The 7,743-nt window shown below is 61.3% G+C and overlaps 1 long non-coding RNA gene across 1 annotated transcript; it reads left to right on the top strand.

Moving 5' to 3' along the window:
- The first annotated feature begins 6,328 nt into the window (after nucleotides 1–6,328).
- LOC115273014 lies at nucleotides 6,329–7,651 on the top strand. Its single transcript, XR_003900604.1, has 3 exons — nucleotides 6,329–6,396; nucleotides 7,157–7,274; nucleotides 7,509–7,651. It is a non-coding gene; the product is annotated as an uncharacterized LOC115273014 (long non-coding RNA).
- Nucleotides 7,652–7,743: the final 92 nt, after the last annotated feature.

Below are 7,743 nucleotides of genomic sequence, written 5' to 3'. Positions count from 1 at the left end.
CGCTTTGGCTGCTTCATCAATCACAATGCACAACGTGAGGCGACAGATACTCCCTTGTTCTCCCCCAGCCCGTGACACGAGGGACGGTTTGGTCCTCACGACATCTGCAGGCTTGGCGTCGTGCTTGGCACGCAGTAGGTGCTCGGTGGCGATTTAGGGACCCCGCCCCCTCGGGCCCCTGCCGGGCAGCCTGGGAGCCGAGGCAGGTGTCCGGCCGGGGCTCGGCAGGGGCCCGCGTCCTGCTCGGTCTCTTTCTGACCTTAGATGCTGCGGGAGGAGCCCAGGCACCTAAGCGTCCTCCCCGCCAAGGAACCCCCCCCCCCCCCCCCCCCCCCCCCCCCCCCCCCCCCCCCCCCCCCCCCCCCCCCCCCCCCCCCCCCCCCCCCCCCCCGCCCCCACGGCCTCTCGGTCTCTCGGTCTCTCAGTCTGGGCCCTTCAGTGTGTCTCCGCCCAGTCTCTGGGTGTCCCGGATCCACCACCTCTCCGGGTCCCTCTCTCCCTCACCCGCCCCGCCCCCCACCGTCCTTCAAGGTCTTTCTAGATCTCCCTCTTGGTCTCCCCTTCCTACTTTCCCCATGTGTCCCCGGCTCGGTGCCCCCTCCCCGTCTCTCCAAACAAGACTCCCCCACCCACCTGGGCCTCAGGGCCTCGACGCTGGGCGCCAGCCAGGCCTGGAAGCCCGCCCCTCCCCCGCCCTTGACCCTCTGCCCCGTCCTACTCCCCTCTCCCCTGCCCCCCTCTCAGGCCCCTTCCTCCTCCGCCCCCTTCACCCTTCCCCTCCCATCCACCCTCTCCCTTTTCCCCGGGTCCCCAGCGTTTCCTCCTCCCCAAACCCCACTCTCTCTCCTCCTCCCTTCTCCCCCTCCCCGCCTCCCTGTCCCGGCCCCGGGAGGGGCGGGGCAGGGCCCCGCTGGGCCTGACCGGGCCTGTCGGGTAACGTGCAGGCCGGGCCGGCGCGCGTAATGGTGGGGTTCCTGGCCTCGGTGGCGAGCAACGCGACACTCGGTCTGGCCGACCTGGGCCGCGGGGCGGGGGGTGGCCCCTGGGCCCCTGAACAGCAGCCACTGAGCGCCCACCCTGAGCGGGAATTTGGCACTGTGTGACCACGCACCGGTCCCTAGGCGTCTCTGGGCCTGGCTGCCTCCACTACACCCTGCTCCGCAGCCAGACCCACTGGCCACTGGCATTTATTGGACGCCTGCTGTGTAGCAGGCTCCAGGGTGGGTGGCTAGGGACCCAGGACAGAGCTCCTGTTGACCCTTGTGGAGCCCACAGCCCCAGGAAGACAGATAACAAACCAGCAAATAAGAAAATAAGGCAATTTCAGAGACCAGTCAAATGCTACAAAGAAAAATCCAACAGGGGCCGGAGACAGAAAATGACAGGGGCCCTCTCTCTGTGGAGGTGACATGTGAGCTGAGACTTGGATGACAGGAGCCTGCTGGGGGAGATGCTGGGGGCGGGGGTGCTGCAGGCGAGGTGGGGGGGGCCAAGCCCAGGGGCAGGACTGCCACTCTGAGGCTCAGCACAAAGCAAAGGGACTATTCCAGCTGCAGGTCCCAGCGTCAAGGGCTAGCGCCCCCGCTTTTCAAGATGAGCAAACTGAGGCCCTGGAGAAAGGTCTCCCAGCAAACTGGAAGCTGGAAGAGAAAGCTTCCCATTGGGCCGCAGAGTCTGTTCCATGCCTGCTGGGCACTGGGGGTTCTGGGGTCCAGCAGGAGCCCCTGAAGACTAGGGATGGAGGCGGGGTTCACAGACACTCCAGGAGTGGGGGTGGGGGTGTAGAGGGTGAGGCCCAGACTTGGGGTGGAGCGGGCGCGGGTGGTGTGCGGGCTGGGACCAGGAGAGCCCCACAGAGAGGCTGCCTTCTGGGCCCGCCCGGCCTGCCCCCTGCACACACGCACAGTGACCCGAGGCCAAGCCAGCCTCCCGGTTGATCCTATGACAACACAAGGAAGCTTCTCTTGTTCCTCTGGGTTTACAGAATCACAGCAGCACAAGGTCGATTTGAACCCAGGCCTCCTGGGTGTGTGGCCTCAGGTGGCCACGGACCCCTGCAGGGTAGGGTGGCAGTGGGAAGGAGGTCAAGGCGCTGGATCCCTGCCCCAGATACTGGGTGACTTTGGAGAGGCTCTGCCCCCCCCAGACTTGCCTCTTTATCCTCCCGGCAAATACAAGGGGCAGGCACTGGGTGGGGCCCGGGCGACCACAAAATAATCAGTGTCCAGAGAGGGAGGAGACTTTACTGAAGGAAATAAAATGAGAGCGGCTGACCACGTGGGGAGGCTGGGGGGCTGCGGTGGCCAGGCTGGCCGGACCAGGCCTCACCCGGATGTGATGCTCCGTCCAAGACTGGAGGGAGAGAAGTCAGCCATGGTCCAGGCCAAGTAAACAGTGCATGCAAAGGTCCTGGGGCAGGACCTTCCCTGGAGTGTTAGAGGAACAACCAAGAGGCTGGAGAAGCTCGAGGGGAGTGAGGGGGAGAGAGGGAGGAGGTGAGGGCAGGAGAGGACAGGGGTAGACAGAGATGGGAATTTGGATTTTATTCTGAGGGTGATGGGGGGGGCTCTGGAAGATTTTTAAGCCCAGGAAGGATGGGATCTGATCATATTTTCCAAAAGCAAATCTCTGTGCCCAAGACGGGGCTCCAACTCAGGACCCAGAGGTCAAGGGTGGAAGGCTCTACCGCTGAGGCATTTTAAACAAAATGTAGTAATCAAAAATGTAGGGGGAAGGGAGAGTGTGCGTAATTTATTAGAAGATTCGGTCACTACCCTCGGTTTCCAGCTGAGGAAATCCCCCATCAGGGGCTATCCTGGACTCCCCGTGGGCCCTTCTCTTCTCTCTGGAGTTGCCCAGGACTTTCAGATGCAGGGGCTCGTGCTGGGAGCTTCCGCCAATCCTACGCCTCCTGACACTGGCCACGGGGGTCCCTGCTGCCCATTGGTCAGAACTTACTGACTTTCCAGACCCTTGTGAAGGTAGGCAGAGGGCCATCTTAGCCCATGAGTATGTCCACCTTCCCCCACTGCACAGGCTGGGCAAGGTCAGGGGTCCATCCAGCGAGGTGAGGGGTCAGAGGTCTTGACTTTTCGATCCCAGGGGGAGACTTAAGGTCCCCCCAGTTTTCCTCTGCGTCTACTTTGGGTTGGGGAGGTATAAATGCACTGCTCGAATGAGGCACCTCCTATGCAATCTACAGAACCCTAGCTCAAACACCCCCATCTGGCATGTAGGAAGCCTTCCCAACTTCCGGAGCAGGACGGCACTCCTGGCTCTGGCTCTGCCTCCACCCAGTGTTCTGCCCTGGCGACAGGGGGCTGAGTGCGCTCTGCTTGGTCGACCTCCCACACACACCCCCTCCGTTTCCCAATTTGGGGAGCCCCTCCTTGAGTCCCCCGCGTGGTCTAGCCTGGCTGCTCACACACGGGACAGCAGACAGCCCTGGTTTCAAGAACAAGTCTTGTCCAACTATCTCAGTAAACACAGGGGGAGCAAATCGAGGCTCAGAGAGGCGGGCACTGTCTTAAGGTCACGGTGGGGGGCGCTAGAACAAGGAGGGGGGGCCCCCCACGTTCCCAGGTGGAAGTTATCGTGTGTGATTCTTCTGAGGGGGGCTCGCCGCCAACCTTGGCAGGAACAGAGGCTCCGAGGTCACCTGAGAGCCCTGGCCCTCAGGAGGGGACAGGCCTGGCTGGTGGCCCAGGAGCTCGGCTGGGGGGCGGGGGCGGTAGGCAGAGGTTGGCGAAGTCGGAAGCCAAAGGCTTGGCCTCCCCGAGGGAGCCGCTTTCCCGGCCCGGGTCGGATCAATGGGCTGTAATTATACCGCGCCGGGCCCGGAGCCGGCGGGGAGGGAGCGGGAGCTGGCAGGAGAGAGGCGGCGGGCGGGGGAGCCCGGGCCGGGAGAGGGACCCACGTTACTTTGATTGACAGCCCGGGCGGGCGCCGCGCGGGAGCTTCTGGGGATCGTAGTCTCTGAGAACCCCGCTCCCACGTCCTCTCCCGTCGGCGCTCTGGGAAACTGAGGCACGGGAACCAGCACCTCCCCTCCCTTCCGCCCACACGTAGGCCTCTCCTCCCCCACTGCGACCTGGGGGCAAAAACTGAGCCGTGCTAGGGCCCTCCAGTCTCGGGTGAGAGTCTCAGCTCTAACCGGGGATTGGAGGTGGGAGGTGTCCAGCTTGATTTGAGGTCTACCTCGGTTTACCTATCTGTGAAATCGGGCGAAAGGCGCCTAGTCGGCCCCGCCATCTGGCCGGGCTTTTCCGAGGTAGCTTGTTGGGCGAGGGGCTCCTGCTTTGAAGGAGGGACTCTCCAGGCCCAGGGGGTGGCCGGCTTCTCCGGGTTTTCGGAGACTAATCGGACCGGATCCCCCCCCAACCCCCACTACTGGGGAGCCCTGGTGTCCACGAGGCTCTGAGCGACTCTAAGGGAGGGGGCGAGCCGCACTCTCCAGACCCCGCTGGCAGCCTTCCGATTGGCCCAGCCCATCCTAGAGCCTCCTGCCATTGGTCGGGGGGTTTCTCGATCTCCATTGGCCAGTGCCCATTATGACGTCATGGACCCATGTGGGAGCGCCGCGGGAGGATTGGCTGGCACATCCAGCCAACCACCGCGGAGAAAGGAATTTCCACAGTAGCTGAGGCGGCGAGGCTGATTTAAGGTGGTCTGAGCAATCCGGGGTCCCAGCGCTGCTTCTCAGCTTTTTCCTTTAAAAAAAAAAAATCCACATCATAAAAACCCAGCCAGGAACCGGGGGCTGAGCCTTCCTAAATGGAAGGAGAGAGATCCGAAGCTCAGTCCCTTCTCCCAGTTTGCGGCTTCTCCCTGGATTCTGCAGATGGGGAAACTGAGACTTCGGGAGGTGGGGCCAGAAGCCCTGTAAGGCACATGAGCTGGGCACAGCTTTCTGGGTGTGATGAGAAGGCTGTGCTCCACTGCCCAGACTCACCCCTGGCGCGTCCGGAGTCCTTTCCCTGCCACCTGCTCTGGCTGGATATGACATTTCAGCGAGTTCTGGAGTCATGGGCTGCCTGAGGGTCACCCATCTCGCAGACTGCTCTCAGCTAAGTCTCCCCAAATTCTCACAGGTGCTCCCAAAAGCTGCAGCTCAGAGCAAAATGTCTCCTCCTTCCTGGCAGATCACATACACCACAGTGTGTGTGTGTGTGTGTGTGTGTGTGTGTGTGTGTGTGTGTGTGGTCTTGTGGCTTCTCAGGCAATCCACAAATCTGTATTTACCTCCCTTGTGGCGTGTGCCTGGTAGAAACCTCTAAAGCCTGGTGGGTAGAGGCCCCCTCCTCCAGGAAGCCTCCTCTGAACTCACCAGGCCGAGGCCCTGTTCCCCTCCAGATGCTCCCTCTGTCAGGGCACTAACTAGGTGGGCCCGGGAGTGGGTGCTTGACTCTGCCCCCTCCCAGGGCTGGGCCCTCCCTGGGACCCTGGTCTCTTCCAGCCTGAGTGTGGATTCTAGAACAGATACCTCCCTGAACAGCCCGAGTTCAGCCTGTGTAAAGGGAGGTACGTCTTGGGGGAGTTGCCTCCAGGAGGTGCTTTGGGGCTGGGCCTTGAAGACATGGTTTTCTTCAGGCAGAAGAGGAGTAGGACGGAATCCAGGAGGAGAAAACCACACAAGCAAAGCCCAGAGCGGGGCGAGCACACAGGGTAGTGACGGGACTGGTGTGCCTGGAGCAGAGAGAGCGTGTGACCCGGAGGACAGGAGGTGAAGCCAGAGTGGGACGGGGGTGCTCGCCTGAGATCTGGGGATGTGTCCCCAGGGCAATGGGGCGCCATGGGAGGGTTTGAAGTGAGGGAGGGCCAGACTTACCAAAGGTGACAAGAGTGAACTCTGCCTGCTTGGGGGAGGTAGGTGGCTGGAGCTCACACGGAGGGGTGAGGAGCTGGCGCAGGCCGGAGGGGGGCGCTGTGGGGAGAGGGAGCCGGACTGCAGGGTGGTGGGGGGAGAGAAGGGGCTAGGTTGAAGCTCGGTGTTCGGGGAGCAGGGTGGGCTGTGGGGCCTGGCAGCGTGAGGCAGGGCTGTGGGGGGAAGGTGCTAGGTCTAGCGACCCCGGGGGACATCCAGGGGAGGCATGGCACTTCCGGGAAAGGTTTCGGAAACAGGACTTCACAGACCCCGGGCACCGGAAGTCCCTGGCCTCCCAGAACAGTGGACCTCTTGTTTCTTAGAAGTTCTCACCGCACTGCCTATTCCTTTATTGAGCACTTACTGTGTACCAGGCTCTGCAAGGGATGGGCTCTGTCCCCACACAGCCTAGTGAGGGAGACAAATATCCCACAGAGCGACCCACAGAGAAAGGTCATCATGTAATAGAACAAAGCGAACTGTGCGGGGCCCGAAGGATCGTGGACACAGTGTTGGAGAATGACAAGATGGAGGTGCGAACGCCCCTTACATGGGTGGCCAGGAGGGGCTTTCTTAGGAGGTGACGTGTGAGCTGAGCCTTGAAGGATGGGATGCAAGGGAACAGTATTCCAGGCAGAGGGAACCGGAGGTGCAGAAGCCCTGAGGCAGGCCCCTATCTGGTCTGGTGGGGAAACAGCAGAGAGGCCTGAGCGTCCCTCTGTCTCTCCATCTGAAGCAGAGGGTTCGAGGGTGAAGATGGAGAGAGTTTGGGTGAAGCGGGGGAGGGTTTGTGCAGGGCCTCGTGGAAAGAGGGAGGAGTTCGGCTTTTATTTTGATGACAATAGGGAGCCATTGAATAACACACACCCCCACACACTCATTCCTTTATCCTCAGGATCTCTGTTCCTCTCCCCACCCTCACCCCCCAGATCTCATCTCCACCCTAAACCTTCACAGAGGCCTCTCCCAGACGCCCCCAGATGAGTAGGCTCCTCGGCCCGGCTCCCCAAACTCTTCCTCTGTACATGTGAATGATTCTGTATCACCAGGCGCTCTTGTCCTGTTCCCGGAGCTCAGAGAAGGCAGGAATCTATTCTCTTTCACCCTCCCTTATATACCTGGAAGGGTACCCGGCACGTAATAGATGTTCAATAAACACCTGTTGGCTGGAAGGCGATGCCCTTAAGTGTGACAGGGTTTGGGGCCCGTTTTGCTCACTTCCCTACAGACATAGACTTGGGTATTGATACGGAGCAAGGTTTTCTCGCTGTCTTGTTCTCTGTTTTGCCCCAGTGCCTACAGCAGTCTGCCATCCACAATAGATGATCACTGCATGCTTGTTGATCGACTTCATAAAAGACCCTGAGGTTTCTCATAAGCAAGATGGGATTAAGCATGTCCTGCGTCCCAGGTGAGTGGACGGTATCTGTGGCCTGTGGTGGGAGGTGCAGCCCCTGTCCTCAGACACCTCGACTGCCATTCTCCTGGGAGCCCAGAGTCTGAGGGAGGAGACAGCCCGGTCTGCTGGTGGTGGCAGTGGAAACACCAGATCCCGCTTGTGGGGGTGTATCTCTGCCAGGCCAGGCTGAGGGCTGTTGGTGAGCCATCTCTGATTCAAACAGTCCCTGTGTCTCCCATTTTACAGGTGGGAATACCGAGGCCCGGAGCGAGCTAGAGCCTCCTTCCTGGGTGGCAGCTCTTCCCGCCAGCCCGGGCCAGCTCACCTCCCACAGATGCCAAACCAAGTCTTGGCGCTCAACCCCGGCAAGGGCGCTTCTGACCCCAGCTGTCCCCTCCCGCCACGCTGCTCCCCACTGTGGGCCCCCTGGTCTTCCTTGGTTTCCTGGGGGAGGGTGGGGGAGACGGTCCAGGACGGGGGT

Source organism: Suricata suricatta, chromosome 12 (assembly GCF_006229205.1).
Source record: "Suricata suricatta isolate VVHF042 chromosome 12, meerkat_22Aug2017_6uvM2_HiC, whole genome shotgun sequence".
In the NCBI taxonomy this organism is placed as follows: domain Eukaryota; kingdom Metazoa; phylum Chordata; class Mammalia; order Carnivora; family Herpestidae; genus Suricata; species Suricata suricatta.
Note: the sequence above shows the minus strand (reverse complement) of the source record. Positions and strands in the feature narration are given on the sequence as shown.